The following is a 23,464-nucleotide window of genomic DNA, read 5'->3' on the forward strand; positions in this document are numbered from 1 at the left end:
CCAAATGTGATGGGTTTATTTTATTTTACTCTGATGCAAAACCAAAGATTCTACTACCATACAGTGACCAATATATTACAAGGTCATGAAAAAGTGGTGTGGGACATCCAGGACCTGATGGACAACTGGATGGTCAGGTCCTCTCCTTTGTAACATGACACAACACTGTCACTGAGGAACACATTGAAAATAACATTGAACTGAAATGTGGCACGAACGTGACAACTTCCAGACATGCCTTCAAGCACCTCCCTTAGGATGGACTCGGTACCTAAGCTTCAGTGTGGGGAGGATTACAATTCTTTGGAAGAATAAAAAGTTCACACTTTTGAATTTCGCAGAAGAATTTTAAGGCCAAAACGTAGTGGGTTCATTTCTCTTCACCTTCAGGACAAAGCTGACGCTTTATTCAAAACCACATTAAGCTTCTAGTTCAAATCCCAACCTGACCTTGTGCCCTCCTGCATTGAATTTCTTTCCATTGATTAGAGCTGACAGGGTCGGTTTCACTCCTGGTCGAAAGGTCTGAGTGTAACCCAGTCCAATCAGGCTGGCATTGTTTACTTTAGCAGAGAGACAAGTTCTACAGTCCAGCTTGTACTTAGCAGCAATGCTGAAGTGGGTATTGCTACTGCTGGCTGTCCACGCAAGGTTTATTGACATTTCAATGTTCTCATTCACCTTCTGGTAGATCGACCCTCCAAACTCAGCGCCATCATTCACATGAGTGTGCAGCTGGAAGTCTGCGGCCTTATAACCCAGGGTGAAATTATTCTGTGACAGTTTGGATTTGGCTGTGTCAAAACTCATCTGATAGCCAGCAAGCCAACCTTCAAAGGCCAACACAGCCCGGCCATAGATGGTTGGTCCAGAAAAATCTATATCAACATTACTGCCAAGACTGAAACAATCCCATTTATATGAGGCCTTCAATTTCCCACCCTTTCCTGTGTTGGGTACAAATATGGTATCAAGAGTCAGTTTCAACCCTTCAGCCAACTTATTCTCCTGAGAGATTCCTGTCCCAAGAGTGTTGTCTGTGTTCCACTTCTGGGTGAAGGTCAGTCCATAGTTACCCATCTCGTTTTTGGTCTCTGGGTTGCCTGATGCTTTCCCTGTAGCAGTGTAAGCGTGACCAGAAGTAGAAAATTCCATTCCACTTCATGATTTGGTTCTCAGATCTATTTTGACCATGCCAAATCCATATGCTTTGTTGAAGACGTCTTTGGCAGCCTTTTGTAGGTCACAGTAAGTCGGTGTGTTACACATATCTCCAACTGGAAGCCCTGTCTGCTCCATCAGAGGGGCCTGTCCATTCCACCAGGGCACCACTGAAGCCCCACCTGTGCTTTTGAGAGAAAAAGTGATTTACATCTTTGACAGGTAACTGGCATTAGAACCTACTCTTGCAAGTATTTGTTTATCTTTTTGATTATTTTATGCAGAACAAATAATAATATGATTCTGGTCATGAAGGTATAACTCCATGTTCCTGCCCCAAGAAAGAACCAGTTTTCCCCATCTTCAGGCAGATATAGGAATATCATATTCAATGATATGATATTGACTCCTAGGAATATCATATAAAATTATATATAAATATATAATTATGTCTATACTTACACAGATAAACATAATATATACGTGTATACACATGCATACACTGTAATTTTTTATTTAATAGTTCTCATCCCATTTGCTACATCTGACATTTTATTTTTCCTATAATCGCTTTATTTTCCATGGTTCTGGATGGGGCAATTTTTTTCCTTCTATTCTCTCTCTGCCGCCAAATTTATCTTTAGCTTCACCTCTACGTCTCTGAACGTATAACCAGCCAGGAACTCACGTAACTATATAACTTGGTATATTTATATAAATGTGCTTCACACTATATACCACTTTGTAACTTGGCTTTTTTCATGTTATAAGGTGTCCTGGAAATTTTTTGTGTCAGCATTTAGTATATTTACCTTATTTAATAGCAATTCTGTACTTTTTGACTGAGGAACTCATGAGAATATACAAGAGATGAGCAGCCATGTTTCAGTCTTGCAGGAAAGCTGATATCCAAGTGGGTATTGGTGCTCAGGTTGAACAAAAATCAGACTGTAATGGGACCTGGGTTTGGCTGTCAGGGAATTTTGTTCCTCAGAGCCCTTAGTGCTTAGAAACTGAGCAAGTCAGAGGCCACAGAAACCTGTCACACTGACACACCGGTAGTAGGATCTTAGGGAGGCCATTCTCAATCTTTCTATCTTCAAGGAATGCTTGAAATATTTTTCAAGGGGAGGTCTCAAGTAATCCGGCATAAATACTGTTATAGCAGAAGTGATGGTTCACTACTATGATAATAAGTTACAGATATAATAATCCAATATTAATAGTCATGTTCTTTTGAGTAGAGAATGATGCTTTTTGTGGATCTGTTTACTATAGCCAATTTATCACCCTACTCTTTTTGTGTGATTTCCCCTCCCCACAAAGGATATTTACTCTGTTACAAGTCAGTAGTGCACACATTTTCATTGGAAAAGACCCTGCTACTGGGAAAGATTGAGGGCAAGAGAAGAAGAGGGTGAAAGAGGATGAGATGGTTGGATGGCATCATCGACACAATGGACATGAGTTTGAGAAAGCTGCAGGAGATGGTGTAGGATAGGGAAGCCTGGCGTGCTGCAGCCCATGGGGTCGCAAAGAGACAGACACGTCTTAGCGACTGAACAAGTACACACAAGGATACTCTGGTTTTCCCCTAAAAAAAACACAAAAAACCTACTTGATTAAAAAAAAATCTTAGCCAAGTAGGTCTAAAAGTTTTATCACACAGTCATACTGTCAGAAATACTAATGAGATATAGTACATGGTATTTAATATATTCAAGAGTAATTATCTATATTTAAAGCCAGAAAGGTTTTTTGTGGGGTTTTTTGGCCAATTTGCCTCGAATAGAATCAGGTAGCTAAAGATTAAGTAACCTTACTTGAAATTAATCTCTTTCTTTCCTTTTCATAAATTTTAAAAACTCTTAAGGCAAGCACAATACATTTCTGTTAAATATCTGACTTAAACCAAAGTAGGGACTCAAATTTTGAAAGGTCGATTTGATAGATTTAACTTAAACAATGGTAGTAAAATTATTTTAATTAATATTATTTATAATAAAAAACATTTGACAATTTTAAATAGTAAAGCAATTAATCACAAGCCAAAGCAATATAAATAAAAACACCCTAAGACACTACTTTATTAAGACGGAAAAATGTTCTCACTAACAGACATGATCAGGCTCAAATAAAAGTTTAGCAATTACAAAGTTATTATGCACACACATAAATTTTTTGATCTCTTTTGTACTCCTATATGTACATATAAAATATTATTTTTGAAGCTAAAAAGAAAGAATAAAGTCTGTGTTTTTCATTTAAAACCCGTGCTTGCTTTTTGACTGCACAAATACTCAATTCTGGGTCAAACTTTTGATAAGTGTACAGGGATTTCATTTTCACCTGAAATGAGATGTTATCTGTCCTCGTTCTTGATGCTTGTTAAACAGGAGAAAGCTTGCTTGCACATTAAGAAGTTGGAAATTCAGCAGAATGTTCGTTGCTTTTCAATGAACGGTAGGATACTCTTCTCTCATATAAATCCAGAACCTTCTAGGGCAGACTAGTGAATCTCATGTGATTTACTTCATTCAGTTCACAAAGTTCTTCCTCTTTCCTCAAAGTCAAGTTCTCAAGATATGCAGAAAATCCAGATTCAGACACATGATCCTTCACCCAGCTATATGCTTATTTGGAAAGGAAAGAAATACTGCAAATTTTGTACTTGTCAAGATTGTTCTTCTTGGATATTTTCAGTAAGATTTGAGACTTGTTTGGGCTTCCCTGATGGCTCAGATGGTAAAGAATCTGCCTGGAATGCAAGAGATCCAGATTCAATCCCTGGGTTGGGAAGGTCCCCTGGAGAAGAGAATGGCTACCCATTCCTGTATTCTTGCCTGGAGAATTCCATGGACAGAGGAGCCTGGCGGGCTATAGTCCATGGGGTTGCAAAGAGTCGGACACGACTGAGTGACTAACACACTTGAGACTTGTTAGATGGTGAACAATTTAACCACGAGTTTAAATTTAACCATTGTCTAAAAATGATGTCTGGTCTTTGCACCCAGCTTCTGGGAGGTAATTTCTAAGCCTTGGAACCTTATGCCTGATGGAGTGTCTTGGTTTGCATGAGAGCCTTGGGCCAGTGGAATGGTAACATTGTGACCTTCTAAGGGGCTGGAAACTGAGATCAGACATGTCTCACTCAGCCATGCCTACAAGATGGGGTCCCAGTGAAGACTCTCCATACCAAGGCTTATTTGAGATTCCCTGGGTGGCAATACTCTGCATATACTGTCATCTATCTATGCCAGGGAAGTGATGCTGTCCTCCCTCCATGGGGAGAAGAAACTACATGTGGCATTCTTCCTGAGCTCTGCCCTATGTATCTCTCCCTTGGCTGATTTTAATCTGTGTCCCCTTCCTGTAATAAACTGTGAGTATAGCAGCTTCTAGCGAACACTTTGAATTCTTCTAATGAAGTATTGAAATTTGAGGCTCTCCAAAATTGCAATTGGTGTCAGGAGTGAGGGTGGTTTTATGAGCTATTCCCCCAACTTCACAGTTGGCTAATTTTGCAGTTGAAATCTGGATTGGGATTTGCTAGATCAACCCTGACCTACTGAAACACACGGTTTGGGAGAGAAAGGCTGAGAGGGCAGGGACTGACAAACCTTCAATTCCTGGATGGCTACCAAGTTATCCATGGAGTGGAACTATGTCAGCACTGTGATCAGTCGGTAGAGGTAAAAGTTATTATTGGAATTTGGAAATGGTAGACTCAGATGCCGAGGAGTTGGCTCATTGGATACATAAGGAAGTGGAAAATAACAAGAAGCAAGCTACATATACAATTTGTGGTTATTATTATCTGTAATAGCTAAACTGGAAGTAGAAGAGTAGAAGATGAACCAAGTTCAGATTTCAGCCAGCCTGAGATGTGGTCGCTAGTCTTAGGGCCACTTCTGAAGGGAAAATTTTTGCTGGGACAGCAGACAGCATGTCTACAACCTCTGGTTGCTAAGAAGTTTGTCCAGGTTGGAAGATAGCAAGACCAAGAGATTACTGAAACCAGAGTGTATAGTGTGAAGTAGTTATCTCCCACATGCTGCAACTAGAGAAAGCTTGAGCACAGCAATGAAGACTCAGTGCAGTCAAAAATGAAACAAGTAAATAAATAACTAAAAATTAAAAAACAAAAAGATTGTGAGAGTCACTAGTTTAGGGACAACATCCTTGGCTTAGAATATTGCAAAATGAAAGAATACATTTTTGTTGATGTAGTACCCACAGCTCACTACTAAACAAATATAGATATCTATGTATGAACTAGACACACGGGAGATTATTCCTAAACCAATGGACTGGATAAAAGCTGTGACAACACTTGTTTACTCTGAAGAAGGGGGATTACTCTTCCTATAAATGCCTAGTGGGACTCCTCCTATGAAGGGGCTGATATACTTTGTATGCAAACCCTGGTGGATTAGTTTTTTGATGATCATGCTATTTACCTCAGTGAACAAGATACTGTACTCATTTGGACCACTGAGTCACATTTCTTCAGCTCAAGGAACACACTCATCCTCAGAGTAATAGTTTGATAGAGAATGTACTCAGTCACTCAGTTGTGTCCGACTCTTTGTGACCCCATTGACCATAGCCCACCAGGTTTCTCCGTCCATGGGATTTTTCAGGCAAGAGTACTGGAGTGGGTTGCCATTTCCTCCTCCAGGGGATCTTCCCAACCCAGAGACTGAACCCTTATCTCCTGCGTCTCCTGCATTGGCAGGCAGATTCTTTACCACTGAGCCACCTGGGAAGCCCATGGTAGAGAATTGGAACAGGCACTTGAACATTGACTGCCTAAAATAAGCAGGAGATAGAGGCAAGAAAGACTGGTTTATGTCATCATAAGTGTGTACACAGACTAAACGGGGTGGATTCAGAGGACACCCACTAGATAGTTTCCTATACAATGCTTCCTACGGGGGGAGAATAGCGTGATCCAATGATCTCCCGTATTACCTCCAATTTTTTCTCTTTTCTACACTTCGACTTTCTTTTTTCCTACCCCATGCAGTGATCCCAGTAAGCTGGGACTTTCATACTTACCTACTCTCTTCCTCACTCTCAAGTCCAAACAGCAGCAGAAACACTTTAAGATCTCCTTTTACAACATGATTTTTCCAAAGATTTCATTTCCTTTTAAATCTTGTTAATTGAAGAAGCCAAAATATTTTTCCCCAGCCATTCATTGGCTTGTTCAACTGGCTCATGTGATAAAAAGGGTCTGCTAGGTAGGTGTGTTTCTGCAGTCATTCTTTTTTTTTTTTTTTTTAATAAATTTATTTATTTTAGTTGGGGGCTAATTACTTTACAATATTGTTAATAGTTTTTGCCATACGTTGACATGAATCAGCCATGAGTTTACATGTGTTCCCCTTCCTGGACCCCCCACCCACCTCCCTCCCCATCCCATCCCTCTGGGTCATCCCATTGCCCCAGCCCTGAGCCTTTGTCTCATGCATCGAACATGGAATGGTGTTCTCTTTCACATATGATAATATACATGTTTCAATGCTATTCTCCCAGAACGTCCCACCCTCACCTTCTCCCTCAGAGACCATAAAATTGTTCCATGCATCTGTGTCTCTTATTCTGTCTCGCATATAGGGTTATCATTACCATCTTTCAAATTCCATATATATGCATTAGTATACTGTATTGTTGTTTTTCTTTCTGGCTTACTTCACTCTGTATAATGGGCTCCAGTTTCATCCATCTCAGTAGAACCGATTCAAATGTATTTTTTTTAATGGCTGAGTAATATTCCATTGTGTATATGTACCACAGCTTCCTTATCCATTCGTCTCTGCAGTCATTCTTATCTTTAAAGCACTCAGCAAAATCTGGCCCAGGGCTTTCTGGGACATACTCCAGGCATTCATGTTTGAGCTTAAACACCCTGGCAATCCACTCCAGTATTCTTGCCTGGAAAATCCCACGGACAGAGGAGCCAGGCAGGCTACAGTTCTTGGGGTCGCAAAGGGTCCGACACGACTGAGCAACTGAGCACACACATCATCCTGTTAGAAGTTTACTTCTGCTGAGCCCAGAGGCTTCACTAGGTAACAGAGATTTTTATACATTCTTTGTTCAGGTTTAACTCCAGCTTCAAAAATACACTTGAGTGACCTGGTCCTTGTTAATAAAGTTGTGAAAGTGTTAGTCTCTCAGTTGTGTCCAACTCTGTGATCTCATGGACTGTAATCTGCCAGGTTCCTCTGTCATATAATGCTCCAGGCAAGAATACAGGAGTGGGTAGCCATTGTCTTTTCCAGGGGGTCTTCCCCACCCAGGGATTGAACCCGGGTCTCCTGCACTGCAGGCAGATTCTTTCCATTTAAAAATTTTTTTTAATTTATGTTATTTTTGGCTGCATCAGGTCTTAGTAGTGGCATGAAGGCTCAGTAGTTGCAGCCTGCCAGCTTGCTTGCTCTGCAACTTGTGGGATCTTGGTCCCCTGACCAAGGATTGAACCTGTGTCCCCTGCTTTGGAAGGCAGATCCCTAATCACTGGACTGCCAGGGAAGTCCCAAGTTGACCATTTTTGTACCACCATCCAGAACTTTTTCATTTGATCTCCTAGACTTTTTGACACCATCACCTTTCTGGGAAGGAAGCAGTGTGTTGTGATTATGTCAGGACTCTCTCATCTTACACAAGGGGCAAAGCATTTTATAAAAGCCAACCATCCACAGGGCACCATCAATACCAATGCCAATATCCTCCGAGATACACCTTTCATTTCCAGATACGGAATAAAATATGAAATTTATCTTGGCTTTTGATTGTCTCAGGTACCACTTTGCAGTAGAAAATTTTTCTTGAATTTTACCGTTATTTACCCATTAATGAATGTTGTAGCATGACATTCATTGGTGAAAGCTGTCAACTTACCAACCTGGATACAGAAGAGGTTGTTTTCAGTTTTTTACATAAAAACCCTTTTAGCATCATGTGAGAGGTCATAAATACATCAATGTATCCTGCTAAGGACAGTTTTCAGTGTCTTGTGTCGAGTCTGTCCACGTATTTTACTCACTATAATTTTACGTGCTGTAATTAGGAGGTTTTCATATCTCTGGGACTTGTCCGTTCAAGGCAGTAAGTTTCCTACTCCATCACTTGTTTCCTGAGCTTTTTCACTGACTTTTTTTTTGTAAATGAAAGATTTTCTCTGTTTGCTTTGAGATTTCAGTAGCCATTAGAAATATTCAGCACTTTGCTGGGTCAAATGGCTGTAATTTATTGCTAAGTGGCTTTTCCATTTTGCTGGAACTGTTGCTGCATTTGTAAGTTGTTTGCCTCAAATGAAGCATAGTGCGCTAGGATAACTGGGATTATCAACATGTGTAAAATCCATTGTGGGGTAGTTTTCATCATAAAGAGGATTTTTTTTTTCCCCGTAGGCCGTTTTTTTGCAATGGTGCAGTGGAATGACTCAGAAGATTGTAATTCTTCATCACTTATCAGAATTGTCCATAGGGCTCAGCCTAGAACTCTTCTCTTCCATCTCACACCTTATCTTCAAAAATTGCCAGTAACATACAAATGCTAGTAAAGTATAAAACAGAAGGGCTGAGTAACTTAATGAGAGAATTGCAAGAGACAGAAAAACCCACAGTACAATTCAGTTCTTTTTTTAAAAAAATGTTTATTTGGCTGCACTGAGTTTTAGATGTGGAATGCGGGATCTAGTTCCTTTACCAGCGATTGAACCCAGGCCCCCTGCATTGGGAGTGTGAAGTTTTAGACAATGGACCACCAGAGAAGCTCCCTCAACCCCAATTTTCTTTAATATATATAGGTACAATTCACTTCCAGGCTACATAATCCAAGTTTTGTGACATTTGCAACAGCAAACCTCTTGTAGGGCAGCTGGGGGACATGAAAATTTCCTTCTGATATTTTGTTAACCCGGTAGAGCTCCTTCACCCCTGCCAGATGTTCAGCGGTGTGTCAGGGAAGGCTGGAGAGGTAAATCCAGAGGGCGAGGCTGACATCATCGGTTACCTCCTCCCCTTTGTGCGATACACAGTGCTAACCACTTGTCAATGTCCTTCCCTATCACAAATCAAAAATGGAGATGCGTTCAACCAAATGACCACAGTTCTACCCTCGCTGCCATAAGAGGCTTCAAAAGCACTCTAATGAAATTGCTAATGGAGCTGCTCTGTCACTGGCCATCACTGGCCAGTTTCAGCATCACCCAATTTGCAAAGTTTAAAATGTGTTTATTATTAATTTTCAATCTTCATCTCTCTTGGACACTTGATAGAGAAACTCAGACTGAGAGATTTATAAGAATGCTCAATTTTGCCAGCTTAATAAACAATGATAGCCACCTTATTTTGAAATGTCTCCAAAACCTTCCCTGATGTGACCAGGAAGAACTAAGTGTGTTTTCTCAGGTTTCAAGACCAGTCTGGGCTGCTCACTGGTGTAGCTAAGAGCTCCCACTAAGCGAAAGGATCCAGCAGGCTCTGCTGGGGTGTGGCTCCCTTGGAATGGACTCCAGCCGGGCTACTATTTCTACTGCCACCAACACCCCTGCCACCTCTTTGTTTAACTTCCTTGTTCTGCCTTAAAGTGGCAACTGTGTCAATTATTCCCCTTCTCCCTTTTTACCTCAGACACTTCAATCAGCCCTTTCAGAAAAGCACTTAAACTTCCAAGTGACAAAATAAAATTTAAAATATCTGTTCCCCAGAAGCCATAAAGGAACAGATTGATAAATTTGTGTAAAAATTTGAACTTCTGTTTGGCAAAAGACAAGACAGACTGTGAAAGTGTAATTGCAGAACATATGATAAAATGGCTAATTGCCTTAATTTGCAAAATAACCCTCATGCAAATGAGTGAGAGCAAGTAAAACAACTCAGAAGAATATAGGCAAGCTATAAGAACAGACAGTTCACAGGAAAAGTATAAATGGTTTATAAAATTATGGAAACATATTCATCTCATTCATATTTAAAAACATGGAGATCAAAACATCAATAATCTTTCGACTTTTAGATTGGAGAAAAAGAAAAGCTTTATAATATCCAGAGCTGGAAAATTATGGGGAAGTAAGTACTTTTAGATGTTTTTTGATGGGATTTTATTTTGTTGCAACTTATGGGAAAGCAATTTGGCAATATCTATCAAATATTTAATTGTATGTATATTTTGATTGTGTTGATCAAGAAATTTCACTACTTGGGGTTTACATTGTGAATATACTTGCTAAAATTTCCCCGAAATTTATGTACAAAATGTTTGCAAGATATTGTTTAATAACAATTTGAAAAGTGAACTTGTTTAATAGCAAACAACTTAAAAAGCAAACTTAAATATCTATTGGTAGGACACTTAAGTTGGAGTATATCAATATAGTATCACTATTAATAAAGGAGATAGGTTTCTAGGTGCTTAAAAGAAAAAGTGTCCCAAATAGATTCTGAAGTAAAGAGAAAAAGATAGAGAATAATGTGATAGAAATTAAAAAAAAAAACGTGCTAGTAAGTGCACCCAGCATTTTTCTACAAAATGTGCAGTACAGACACATTCATATTAGCAGCAGATGCCATGAAGAGAAAAACGATGGAGGAAGAAAGATTTTATTTTTTTTCAAACCTCCCTGTTCTCTTTGAGGTTTTCATTTTGTTTTGAGGGAACTTTGTTGTTTTTTTTAAAAAACTTATTATTTTATGTTGGAGTATAATTGATTGACAAGGTTGTGATAGTTTCAGATGTACAGCAATGTGATTCAGTTATGCATATACATGTATCTATTCTTTTTCAAATTCTTTTCCCATTTAGCTTGTTATACAATACTGTGCTATACAATAGGTCCTTGTTGGTTATCCATTTTATTTATTTTTATTATTAATTAATTATTTATATTTTATTTTTAATTGTGCTGGATCTTTGTTTCTGCATGAGGGCTTTCTTTACTTGAGGTGCTCAGACTTCTCGTTGTGGTGGCTTCTCTTGTTGCAGAGCACAGACTCTAGGGTGCTTGGGCTTCAGTAGTTGCAACTCGTGGGCTCAGTAGTTGTGGCGCATGGGCCACGTGTGATCCTCCTGGACCAGGGATTGAACACATGTTTCTTGCATTGGAAGGTGGATTCTTAACCACTGGACCACCAGGGAAGTCCCTTGGCTTTGTTTTTGTAGGTCTTTTTTTTGTTTCTTCTCTTCCTCTCTTGTTCTCTTCTCTTGTGGTTTGATGACCATCTTTGATGTCGTGTTTGGGTTGCTTTCCCTTTTGTGTGTGTGTGTGTCTATTGTAGTTTTGGGGTTTGCTGTTCCCATGAGATTTTGATATAGCAGTTGGGTCACCTCCAGCTCCTTACCACCACAAACAATGGAATAAACCTTCTTGGTGATGTCATTGTGAACTTGTTTAATAGCAATGGCACCCCATTCCAGTACTCTTGCCTGGAAAATCCCATGGACGGCGGAGCCTGGTGGGCTGCATGAGAGTCGCTGAGTTGCTGCATGGGGTCGCTGAGAGTCAGACACGACTGAGCGACTTCACTTTCACTTTTCACTTTCATGCATTGGAGAAGGAAATGGCAACCCATTCCAGCGTTCTTGCCTGGAGAATTCCAGGGACAGGGGGGCCTGGTGAGCTTCCGTCTATGGGGTCGCACAGAGTCAGCCATGACTGAAGTGACGCAGAAGCAGTAGCAGCGGCAGGAGCAGTTATGTCATCCTGTGAATTTGAGTGGGATTTTTTTTTGAAACATATATCCAGAAGTGGGGCTTGCTGGTCACGAAATACAATGACATATAACTAAGAACTGTCCGATTGTTCTGTAGCATTTTTGCACCAGTCCACATGCCCACCAACTGTATAAGAGGTCCCACTATCCCCACATCCCTGCCAATACTTGGCATTCTCAGCTTTATTATTTTTGCCAGCTTAGTAAAGTAATATCTTATTATTTTAAAACTTTGCATTATTCTGATAAGTAGTAAGTTTGAGCTTCTCTTCACATGCTTGCCAGCTTTTTTGATTTCTCCTTCTGTAAATCATCTTTTCATTTCCTTTGCCCATTTATCTTTTGGGGTTCCTGTTTTTTAATCTTTTAAGAGTTCCTTGTATATGTTAGATATTCATTTTAAAAAAAAGTTTTAGATATAACAAATAATGCTTAATTTGTCATCTGTTTGTTAACTTTGATCATGATGTGCTTCAGTGAATACAATTTCTTAATTTGATGCAATTAACTTAATTAGCTTTGGCCTTATGATTTCTTCTTGTACTTTTCTTTAGAAGTCCACAATATTTACCATTAGCTTATAACCTTTTGCCTAAGGTCTTTAATTTTTCGGAATTCTCTGTACACTTTAGAAGGTAGGGAATTCAGTTTTATTTTTCTCCCTGTAGTGAATTAGTCTTTCCAGCATCTTCTTTTAAACAACATGTCCTTCCTTTGTCATTAACTTGTGATGTATTATTTACTGTATATCTAATTCTCATCTGTGGGTGTGAATCGTTTCTCAGTTCTTTGCTCCATTGTCCATTTTTTATTCTTATGCCCATATCATACAGTATTTAATTTTTTTTATCATGAGATATAACACAAAGAAAAATAAGGCATAAATCTACCACTTAATGATTTTAAATGAACATCCAGCTAATTACTACTCAGGTTAAGAAATGGACCACTGCCAATAACCCAGAAGCTGCTGTTTGTTGCTTGGCAGTCATAATGTCTTTCCACTATTCTTAAAGTAACTACCAATCCCAAAGTAACTACCATCCTAACATTTATGATAATCAATCCCCTTCTTTAAAAAATACTTTATTCCATCCCACTGGCTTTCAAAGTCAGATTCCCTGGGGATTCATAGTACCTTTGCTGGATCTCCAGGTTGGGAAGCCTGATGTGGGGCTCAGAACCTTCACAACACTGGGAGAACTTCTTCGGTATTATTGTTCTCCAGTTTGTGGGTCACTCACCTGGTGGATACGGGATTTCATTTTATCGTGACTGTGCCCCCCCTACCGTTTTGTTGCAGCTTCTCCTTTTTCTTTGAATGTGGGGTATCTTTCTTTAGTAGGTTCCAGCATCCTCCTGTCAATGGCTGTTCAGCAGCGAGTTGTGATTTCGGTGCTCTCGCAGGAGAAAATGAGCACATGTCCTTCTACTCCACCGTCTTTGGGGCAGCTACTTTGGAGAACCGTATGGAGACTTCTTAAAAAACTAAAAACACAGCTACTGCATGGGCCTGCAATCCCACTCCTCAGCATATATCCGGAGAAAAACATAATCTGAAAGGATACATGCACCCAAACATTCATTGCAACGTTCACTGCATTGTTTGCAATAGCCAAGACGGGGAAGCAAATGTTCATCGGCAAAGAATGGATAAAGAAGATGTGGGACATATCTACAATGGAATATTATTCAGCCATTAAAAAGAAGGAAATAACGCTATTTGCAGCAATATAGATGGACCTAGGGGAGAAGGCAATGGTACCCCACTCCAGTACTCTTGCCTGGAAAATCCCAAGGACGGAGGAGCCTGGTAGGCTGCAGTCCATGGGGTCGCTAAGAGTCGGACACGACTGAGTGACTTCACTTTCACTTTTCACGTTCCTGCATTGGAGAAGGAAATGGCAACCCACTCCAGTGTTCTTGCCTGGAGAATCCCAGGGACGGGGGAGCCTGGTGGGCTGCTGTCTATTGGGTCGCACAGAGTCAGACACGACTGAAACAACTTAGCAGCAGCAGCAGATGGACCTAGAGACTGTCATACTGAGTGAAGTGAGTCAAAGGAGAAATATCGTTATGACATCCCTTATAGGTGGAATCTACAAAGAAATGATACAAATGAACTTACTTAAAAACAGAAAGATACTCATAGCCTTAGAGAACAAATTCATGGTTGCTGGGAGAAAGGATGGAGGGAAAGGATAGTTGGGGAATTTGTGATGAACATGTATACCCTGCTATATTTAAAATGTATAACCAATAAAGACTTACTGTATAGCATATGAAACTCTTCTCAATGTTATGTGGCAACCTAAATGGGAGAGGAGTTGGGGGAGAATGGATATATGTTTTATGTGTGGCTGAGTCCCTTTGCTGTTCACCTGAAACTATCACAACATTGTTAAGCAACTATACCTTAATACAAAATAAAAAGTCAAAAAATACTTTATTCAGCATGTATCTATAAACACTATACTTAAGTTTTGCCTGTTTCTGAATTTACATTAATAGGATAGTACAGTATACATTCTTTTATGTCTGCCTTATTTCATTCAGCACTATTTGCGCGAGTCATCCATGCTGTGTATGGCAGTAATTTATTGTTTTTAGTTTCTACATAGTTTTTTGTGGTAGATTAAAGGAAGACCCACAATTTTTCGCTACTCCTTGTACCCATGCCTTTTGCAATGTGATTTTAAACCTCCTTTCATGAAAAGATAGAGTCTGTTTTCCCTTTCCTTGAATCTGGGTTGGCACTATGACTTGTTTTGGCCGATAGAATGAGGTGAAAGTGTTACTGGCTCATACTGTTCACTGCTCCACAGGCCAATCAGTCAAGAGAGGAGGTGTTTGGACAGAGAATAGTAACTTTATTTGAAAAGCCAGCAGACTGAGAAGATGATAGACTAGTGTCCTAAAGAACCATGTTGCCCAGGTTTGGATGCTATTCTCTTTCATAGAACAAAGAAGGGAGGTGAAGAGGTAAAGAAAAAAAGGGATGGGTTGTTGCAAACATTTCCAGAGGGGATGTGTTCATTTTTTCTTTCCTGCAGCCATTCACAGGTGATCCTGGTTAGAATGTTTCCTCTGAGCTTAAACGAAGGTGTTTTAGCTTAAACACTCAGACATGGGAGTCAGGGTTCTCGGAGAGGGGGCATTAAGTATAAGTTAATCGCTAAAAGGGATGTTGCCTATAGCTTCCCTATACATAGAAGCTATGGGCAGCATCCTTTAGTGGTTAACTTGTAGCAAAAGCAATAGAATACAAAGGTTAAAGTAAAAGAGACAGATGCAACATGAAGTCAGATTTTTTCTTTCCTATTACAAAAGTGACCATGTGCTAGTTCTGAGCTCTGGTCTCCCGAGTCCTTGTGTGTTTCTGATCCATGTATTAGGACCTCTGCCTCCATGTGCACAAGCCTGGGGTAGTCAACTAGAGCATCATATATAAGGACCAGAGCTGAGATAGCCTGGTATTCTGAGCTGAGGCCTCAAAGATGTGACCAAGAATCTGTTGACCTATTGTGGTCCCCTAGAGGACCTAGAAGACACTAGTTATACAAATGCAGTGAGGAATATGCTAGTGACAACTGGGTGTTTCTACCAAGGACCCTGAAAGGATTTCACTAAGCCTATGTCACACTTCCCACTCCTTTACTCCTACTTCCTAGGACTACATACCAAATAAACTACCTGGGGACTTCCCTGGTGGTTCAGTGGTTAAGAATCTGCCTGACAACGCCAATGCAGGGGACATGGGTTTGCTCCCTGGTCCAGGAAGATCCCACATGACATAGGGCAACTACGCCTATGCACCACAACTACTAAAGCCTGCATGCCTTAGAGCCTGCGCTCCGCAACGAGAAGCCACCAAAACGAGAAGCCCACGCACTGCAACAAAAACCCAGCACAGCCTAGATAAATATATAAACTATCGGTACCAAGGTCTTTATCTCAGGGCCTTCTTTCAAGGGAACAAACTAAGATAACTTGGATTCAGGGATGACTCTAGCAAGCAGAGCTTCAGGTTGGGATTCTAGAATAATCACTGATATCCAGGGCCTGCTTGATGGTGACATGGGAGTGAAGTGGGTCCCCAAAGTTGACCTTGAGGCAAGGATTTGTGTAAAAATGGTTTGTTAGGAAGCGCTCCCATGAAAGGAACACACTAGGGGAGATAGAAAGTGGGATCACCACAATGCGGAGGCCAAACAGGAGTGCCTTATCAAGCTATATCCCACAGAGGGCGACTTTGGTGGTTCAACCCTGTAGGGGGCTTGACATTAGCATTTGAAGGGCAACCTCAGGTGAAGGGTAGAGACTATCAAGTTACCTGCTCACTTGGAAATCAAGACGCTCCTCTCTCCTTCTCTGAAGGACTCAAATGGGGAACAGCCCCACTGAATATCCAGCTGTAACTGGGCCCAAAGATGCTTCTTTGCAGGATGCCAAGAGAACTTGAGAATCTTCTCAAAATCTTCTAACTCATCTGAATTTAGCCTGAATTAAGTGATACTTGCTGGTGATGCTTGAGTGGTTTTCAGAATACTTAAAGATTTAGGTAGCTTCAAGAACAGTTTTATCCTACAAATAAAGTGTGAGCTAGGAGCTCAGAAAAAAAATGTGTGGACTGAATTAAGATTTTGATAATGCTCATGTGCTTCTAGTTATAGTCGAATCAATATCTTCCTGGTGGGATGAGTGATGCTAGTAAGTGTTATTTATCTGATGATCAAAAGTGCTTAGAGAAGGAACTAGATATGTTTAGCAGAGAACAGAGCAGACCAAAGTGTGATGCGTATGGATGACAGAGCTGTGTTATCATTTGAGGAGGTGTCATGGGGAAAAGAGAATTGACTTGATCAGTGGTGATTCTCGGATTGCTATAAGACCAATAGGGAAGAGCTATGGAGAGACATTTTTCAGCTCAGTTTAAGAAAGTATTTTCAAATGCCCAGAGCAGTCCATAGATAAAATATACTTCCAGGAGAAGGCAATGGCACCCCACTCCAGTACTCTTGCCTGGAAAATCCCATGGACGGAGGAGCCTGGTAGGCTATAATCCATGGGGTCGCTAAGAGTCGGACACGACTGAGCGACTTCACTTTCACTTTTCCCATTCATGCATTGGAGAAGGAAACGGCAACCCACTCCAGTATTCTTGCCTGGAGAACCCCAGGGATGGCGGAGCCTGGTGGGCTGCCGTCTATGGGCTCGCACAGAGTCGGACACGACTGAAGCGACTTAGCAGCAGCAGCAGCAGCAGCAGTATGTATATACCACATTTTCTTTAATTAGTCATCTGTTGATGTTTAAATTGTTTCTATACCTTGGCTATTGTGAATAATGCTGCAATGAACATGAAAGTACTAATAAAAAAAAAAAAAAAGAAAGAAAAATATACTTCCATAAGAAATAATGAATTCTTCAACATTAGAGTTATTCAGACACAGGATGAAAGATCATTTTGCAAGGGTATTGAGGAGGGAATTCAAACATCAAGTAGGGATTAAAGTTAGATAATATTCCCAGTCCTGAAATATGATGATTCTTGTCCTTGATAAAAATAAAGGTGAACTTGCTGGAAAACCAAGAGAACGCTCAACAGCCAGGATCAGAGCACAAGTCAGATGAATAAATGCTTAGTGATGGGATGAAACTAATCACTGCTTCTAAACCAAGTCATCAGAAGAAAATGAACTACTATAATTGTAATGAGCCTTATTTATGACAGTTTTGCTGAAATCAAATAATTTGTGCTTCAGTTGAATTTAAGTGCAGTGACAATTTACTTAATGAGTCTTCTGGGAATAAATTGTTCTTAGAATCAAATGGCAAAAGTAGAAAGGAAATCATTTACAATGCTGAGATGTTCTTTTTAAAGCTTAACAGGATACTGTATAGTGTACCAACACCCCCACATCTGTGTGCAGTTGTATAGGCCAGAGATATCTCTAGATGTTTTCCATATCTTGAGTTCCAATGAGGATAAAACAGAGATTAAGAAAATTTGAAAAGTCAGAAAAGGATATACTACTATAATTTACATGGCCACACATGGAGCCTATTTAGAGAGTTAAGCCCTAGCTCTGAGTTCACTCTGCACATGTGTCTGCAGGAGTCTCTTGGGTGAATATTTTCAGGAGAAATGGCTGGGTCATAAAGCAAGTATATATTTAACTTTCCAAGATTGGGGAACAATATCACACTCTTGAATACTGTAGTTTTAAAATAAGTTTTGAAATTAAGTAACATTTGTTCTCCAATGTTGTTCTTTTTCAAAGTTGTTTTGTTAATTCTCAGTCATTTGCATTTCCATATGAATTTTAGAATCAGTTTGCCAATTCCCAGAAAAAAGCCAGCTGGGATTTTGATTGAGATTGTATTGAATTTATAAATTCATTTGGAGAGAATTACATCTAACAATATTGAGTCTTCCAATCAATGAACAAGGTATATCTCTCACTTTATTTATGTCTTTTAAGTTTTTTTCAATGAAGTTTCAGTTTGTAGTTATCAATGGGCAGATCTTTCACATCTTTTGTGGAGGTACTAAATTGCTGACTGTAACTGTGGATTTGTCTACTTCTCATATTTCTACCAGTTTTTGTTTCAGATATTTGGAAGCACTGTTATTAAATGCATAAACATTTAGGATTGTTAAGAGTTTATATGAATTGAGCCTTTTATTGTCATGAAATGACTTTTATTCCTGGTAATATTCTTTACTTTGAAATCTATTTTGATATCAATATAGCTCAAACTTTCTTTCAATTCAATAGCATGGTATATCTTTCTTCTCCCCATTTTCTTTGAACTTATCTGTGTTTTTATATCTAGAATGCATTTCCTGTAGGCAGCAGACAGTTGTGTACTCCTTTTTAAAAAAAAAAAATCCAATCTAATTGATCTTCAACTCTTAATTGGAATGTTTAGACCATTTACATCTGAATTTGGACTATAGGTAAAATAATATTAGAATGGATATTTCAAATATTCAAATGCAATTTGAATATAAATTGTGGATTTGGGTAATAATATTGGATAGATGTTAACATATTCTTCAAATTCGTGGACAATTTGTCACCTATCTCAGCTAAAGAATATTTAACTTGGACCAAATTTTCCTGTTGTCTTTCTCCTGCAGATTGCTCAAGATAAAGTGATATATCTTTATATTTTAACATTGCTATTTCTAGACTTAATGGGGCACACTTCTGTTTTCCTTTTTTATTGTAACATCAAGAAAAAGAACTTCCTTGTACATTGACGTTTCTCAAGTTTGTAGATGAGTTTTATGGATTGCACTTAATTTGTCTGCTTTCTGGTGATAGAGAGAGTGGCTCTTCCTGTAACTCCCACTGAGGTGTCTTCAGTTCAGACTGCAGGCATGAATATCTTTAAGAAATTTTCCCCTGAAGAGCTGATTCCATCTCTGGTGTATAAGTTTATGTCAACTTCAACCGCGCAAGTGGCACTTCTCTGAATTGAATGCATTGTCTTGGCCTTATCTTTAGGCTAGGACCAAGAAGTGGGGAAAATGGTGGGAGGAGGGTGGAGTCAAATTGGAAGTGAAGTGGTGTGTGGTAGAGAAAAGTCATAAAGAACACTGTGCACAGATTTGTGGAGCAACTTAATATGTCTCTGGGTTCATCTAACTTAGAGCTTATTGAGCTTCTTGGATGTTCATACTATATCTTTTGTCAAATTTGGAAAAATTTTTAATCACTATTTTAAAAAATATTCTCTCTCATCCTTTCTCTCTCATCTTTCTTCTAAGACTCCCTGGTCCATAAGTTGGTCCACAGGCTCTGTCCACTTTTCTTCAATTTTTCTTCTGTTCCTCAGACTTGATAATTTCCATTGTCCTATCTTCAAGCTCACTGATTCTTACTTCTGCCTGCTCAAATCTGCCTTTGAATCTCTCCAGTGTATTTTTCAGGTTATTGTAATTTTCAGCTCAAGTATTTTTTTTTTAAAGTTTTCTATCTCTTGATATTTTTATTTCATTCACCAATTGTTTTCCTGACTTCCTTCACATTTTCCTTTAGTTCTTTGAGCATCTTTAAGACAGTTATTTTAAGGTCTTTGTCTAGTATATCTGCCATCTTGGCTTTTCCAAGGTCAGTTTCTGCTGATTTTTTTCTCTTTGAATGGCTCATACTTTATTGTTTCTTTGTATGCCCCTTTTTCTTTTTTTGTAGTTGAATACTGGATATTTGAATGTAAAATACTGCATATTTGAATGTAATAATGTGGAAACTCTGAAAGTCAGATTCTCCCCTTTCCCCAAGGATTGCTGTTGTTGTTGTTTTTTAATTGTAGGCTGTCTCTGTGATGAGGATCAGCCTGAGATGTAAACCTTTAGGTCTTCTTAGGCCTTTTCTGAGCCTTTGGCTTGCACAGTTACTTTCTAAGTTTCCTCATATATACAGTTGTTTTTGAATGTCCTAGTCTTTAATGTCTGGCTCCCAAAGAGGGGAAAAAAGCAAAAAATGAAGTGTGTGGGGGAGAGTGCCAGCCTTTTATTACATATATGCTTGTATATATAATATATATATGCTTATACATGATATATATATATATATATATATATATATGCCATGCTGCATGGCTTGTAGGATCTCATTTCCCCAAGCAGGGATTGAACCCAGGCTATGGCAGTGAAAGCTCAGAATCCTAACCAATAGGCCACCAGAGAATTCCCTGGTGGAGTACACTCCCTCACCTTTTAAATTCTCCTAGAAACCTGTTCAGTCAGAAAGGGAGAGGCTTGCAATAACGGGAGGAGGTGCAATAACAATGACTGTTTGCTTCTTGGGTCTGCACTTCTGTGATCAGAAGCAGCAATCAGATTACTGGTCCCTGATATTTGGAGAATAGGGTCCTTTTTGCTCACACTGGCTCCTGGAAGCTGTAGGCAAGCTCCTCTAGGAACAAACGCACAGTTACCTACCTAGCAGGTGGTTAGGGTAGGAAATTGGTAATTGCTACTGTGCTGAGAACTTAAATTGACTGAATTAACTGCAATTTACTATCCAAGTCTTCCCCTGGAAGTTGCAAGCCTTCCATAAACTCCAGAGTTCCAATATAGTTACATTAGACAGATTCTGCTGGTGCAGTTGTTATTTAGGGGGGAGAAAAATTCCTGGTCCTTCCTATTCTGCTGTCTTCCCAGATTCCTCACCGTGTATACAGTTTTATAGGCTGTGGATACCTCTAGGAATTTTCTGTGAATCCAAGAACAAAGTCAGAAAATAGAGATTCAGAAAAGATGTGAAGACATCATTGTTGACCTTCAGGGTTTCTGGCATCTCATTCTCTGTCCCTGCTGTGTATCACCTCTCTAGGGTTACCTCCTCCTTAGCTTTTAAGTACTCGGTGCCATCTTGTTCATTATCTCCTTTCCTAATAACCTTAGAAAGGGTTTGATGTTAGTCATTTACATAAATTCTTACATTTCTTTGCTTCTTTTCAGACTTGATGATCTCTCCTCAACTTTAAGCAACAACCATCCTGATATCTAATGCTTCGTGCCTATCAAAATAAAAGTAATCTGATTCCAACTATATGTGCTTTATTGTAAATAATAATTGACTTATTGTTCTTTAGGGTAAAGATTTTCAGCTGTGGTGCTGCTTCAATGAGACTTTTGCATTTTTAGCCTTTTGTTTATAAATGTGAGATGAAAGATTTTGTCCCCAGTTTAGTTTGGATTGCACCAAAAGCAGACCCTCAGACCAAAATTTGGGTGTAAGTAGTTTCCTCAGGAAACAAATCAGAGGAGAATAGTAAGAGACTGAGGAATGAGACAGGGAAGGGAGAAGAGCCAGTAAATTGTGTGTTTAAGAGCAAGTTAATCCTTTTTCTGAAGAGTCTTTTTTTTTCTTTAATTTTAAATGTATTTATTTTTTAATTTAAGAATAATTGTTTTACAGAATTGTGTTGGTTTCTGCCAAACATCAGCATGAATCAGCCATAGGTATATATATGTCCCCTCCCTCTTTGAACCTCCCTCTCATTTCCCTCCCCATCCCACCCCTCTAGGTTGTTACCGAGCCCCAGCCCGATGAGTTCCCTGAGTTATACAGCAAATTCCCATTGGCTATCTATTTTACATATGGTAATATAAGTTTCCATGTTACTCTCTCCATACATCCCACCCTCTCCTTCCTCCCCCAACCCCCTATGTCCATAAGTCTGTTCTCTATGTCTGTGTCTCCACTGAAAAGCAAATTACTCTTAAACTGTGGGCTAGTGCCCACTGTTGGGCACCCTCTGAGACACATTCCAGAACACATTCCAGCAATGTCCCAACAAGTGACAAGCAGCTGGGGTACTGAACTTCCAACTCACATTCCTTATTAGGATGGGCAGCTCTGCAGATACTAACTGCTTTCTTGTGCAGAGTACACACTACTGTGACCAGAGAAAGCCCTTAGGGAGAGAGACACAGGTGTTTGAGTTTGAAGCATTCAGTATGTGTGGGAATTGTCCATTGAAGATGCTTGTGAGTTCAGTGTGGGCCGAGGGGATGTGGGTGGGATACCCATAAGGTGTGCTGCTATCCCTGACTTTCAGACACCAAATATCTAAATTCACTGTACGAAAGATCATAGTTACTGCTCTGGCACATGTCTGTGGAATGCTGGGTTGTATGAATACAGATAGCTTAGGTTGGGGATCTGGGCAAGAATGAGGATCCTAAGAGCTGGTCTTACTCCTTGACACCTCCAGCTCTGTTGTGGTCTTTTTCTGTTGTGCCAAGGCCTGGGGTTCAATTATTGCTTATGGACTAGCTCTGTGTTTTCAGAGCATTTTCCTTCAGTCTCTCTAAATGTTGGCTTCCTTAACCATAGAATTAATTAGAGACACAAACATCGGGCTCATAGAGATGTTTAGGAGATAATCTACATGAAAGCATTTTTCGGTGTGCTCAAAATGCATTTCCCCCCTTCTTTATAGCCTTCTCCCTTCCTATCTTTAGCTCCTTCCCTTTTCCTAGACTCTCAAGAACATATTTTATTTTCTGGCAAAGCTGACATTATTTTAGCTGGTTTTAATGGTAGTTTCATACCCCAAGCCCTCTTTTCTACTGTCCTTTATTATTTCTGGCAGTGAAGGTTTTGAAGTAGAGTGTGTATTTGGAGCACAGGCTTATCATTAATAGAGGTGTTCCAACACAGAATCACATGGAGCCTTCACATCAAGAGGCAAGCCTGAGCTCTGAGCTCATGTCCCTCAGAGGTGGGGGGAGAAGCCAGCTACCATGATGTTCTTGCTGGTGATGGAGCCGGCCTCTGGAGAGCACAGGAAGGATACTGGTTCTGCACAGTACTTAGGCCACCCAACTCTGCATGGAAAGAGGAGGTGGGGCTGAGAGTGATGACACCTCCCCATGAGCCTTGGGCTCCTCTGGGATGCTATGAAGTGGACCCCCGTGGGGATGAGTGGAGGGCTGCAAATGGAGACATGACTCCACAGGGACTTTTACTCATCCCAGGGCTAGGTGAGTCATCAGATCTCAGAAAGAGGAATGGGTAACAGCCTGCAGAGAGATGGTATAAGATCTTTTGTCC

At 39.8% G+C, this 23,464-nt stretch overlaps 1 pseudogene; it reads right to left on the reverse strand.

The window, feature by feature from the left end:
- Positions 1-420: 420 nt before the first annotated feature.
- On the reverse strand, positions 421-1,213 carry LOC145514807 (non-selective voltage-gated ion channel VDAC3 pseudogene; annotated as a pseudogene).
- Positions 1,214-23,464: the final 22,251 nt, after the last annotated feature.

Source organism: Giraffa tippelskirchi, chromosome 7, assembly GCF_054371585.1.
Source record: "Giraffa tippelskirchi isolate mGirTip1 chromosome 7, T2T-mGirTip1v1.2.pri, whole genome shotgun sequence".
In the NCBI taxonomy this organism is placed as follows: domain Eukaryota; kingdom Metazoa; phylum Chordata; class Mammalia; order Artiodactyla; family Giraffidae; genus Giraffa; species Giraffa tippelskirchi.